The sequence below is a fragment of the Octopus bimaculoides genome, chromosome 1, assembly GCF_001194135.2.
Source record: "Octopus bimaculoides isolate UCB-OBI-ISO-001 chromosome 1, ASM119413v2, whole genome shotgun sequence".
In the NCBI taxonomy this organism is placed as follows: Eukaryota; Metazoa; Mollusca; class Cephalopoda; order Octopoda; family Octopodidae; genus Octopus; species Octopus bimaculoides.
The window spans coordinates 103,454,249-103,455,784 of record NC_068981.1 but is presented as its reverse complement, the minus strand read 5'-3'; positions in this window follow the sequence as shown (position 1 = coordinate 103,455,784).

Sequence of the window (1,536 nt, the reverse complement as noted above, 5' to 3'; positions counted from 1 at the left end):
ACCTCATCTCGTTGACCGCTCTCCCCTTACACGTGTTTCACCTTCTGATTTCCCCCACCCCGCTTATTCATCACTACTCTCTTTTCTACTATCTGTTATTCTCTCCAACTTTCTCCCTCCCCCTCCCCCTCTCTCTCTTACTCTATCTGTCTGTCTGTCTGTTTGTTTGTCTGTCTGTTTGTTTGTCTGTCTGTTTGTCTGTCTGTTTGTCTGTCTGTCTGTCTCTCTCTCTTTCTCTCTCTATCTATCTGTCTGTCTATATTTTTTTCTCTCTTTATCTAGCTCCCCGTCTCTGTCTTTGTTTTTCTCTCTTCTTCTGTTTCTCTCTCTCTGTCTTTCTTTCTCTCTATCTCGCTTTATCTCTTTCTTTCTCTGTCTGTCTGTCTGTCTGTCTCTGTCTGGCTTTCTCTCTATGTGAGTATATCTCTCTGTCTCTGTCTGTCTGTCTTTCTCTCCACCTCACTCTCTCTCAATACTTCCAGTCTGTTTAATCAGTAGCATCAGGAAACATTTTATATCTATCTCTGACGACATATCCTGTTCGAAACTTTAGATTTTTCCTCTTACAAGCAAACCAATTTATTTCACCACTGAACAGTTTGTACTCGCTAATTGCCGATGCAGTACATCGACAGTTTCCTCTGATCCTACAGTTTAACTCTATGTTATTTACAGTAGTTGATTATTGTTGCTGTAAATAAAGTTAGTAGATCCACATGGGTTAATAGTATTCTATAGAGCGTTATAGAGTCTCTTTTTAGTGTTTCTTAGTCAATGTATTTGTAATTTTATAACTCTAGCTGCGTTGTTGATTTTTAAATAAAACTGATTTCTGGAGAAAATGAATAAATATGATCTAATAATTGATATGAAGCCAGCCAGTGACTTACATAATAAGACGCAGCTTCTATTGTCATTTGAGTAAAAGTGAGACAGTCACAAGTCATAAGTAAAGCTTAGAAATAAATGAAACGACAGTAAAACAAATATTGAATCAGTGAGACCTTTCAAAGCAAGTTTCACCAGTCTACAATATATACAAATTCGTATGTTTGTCTTTTATTCTAATATTGATCTATCCTAAAATTGATTTCTTTGATAGGCACAAAGCCTCAGATTTATAGAGGAAAAGGAATGGAAAATTGCAATGTTTGAATTCTTTATCAAAAAGACCAGCGATATAAATGAAATGAAATGAAATAACTTAAAATTGAAAATCGAAAACGGATTGGTGCTTAGGACAGCCCTGAGTTTATCTCTATGTTGCTGCTATTGTTGTTGTTGTTGTTGCTGTTGTTGATTAGTATTGATCGAACAGACATGGTCATCCGCTCTTTTTGCATATTAGGAACTACATAGTAATAAAAATCCATTATTTAGCCGATAAAGTGTCATTTGAGAGAGATTTGGCAAGTATTTTTAGCTGGTAGATACAGTGACTACGTGAAGGCACCATATTAGCTCCATAACAAATAGAAATTTTTATGTGTGTGTATATATATATATATATATATATATATATATATATATATATAT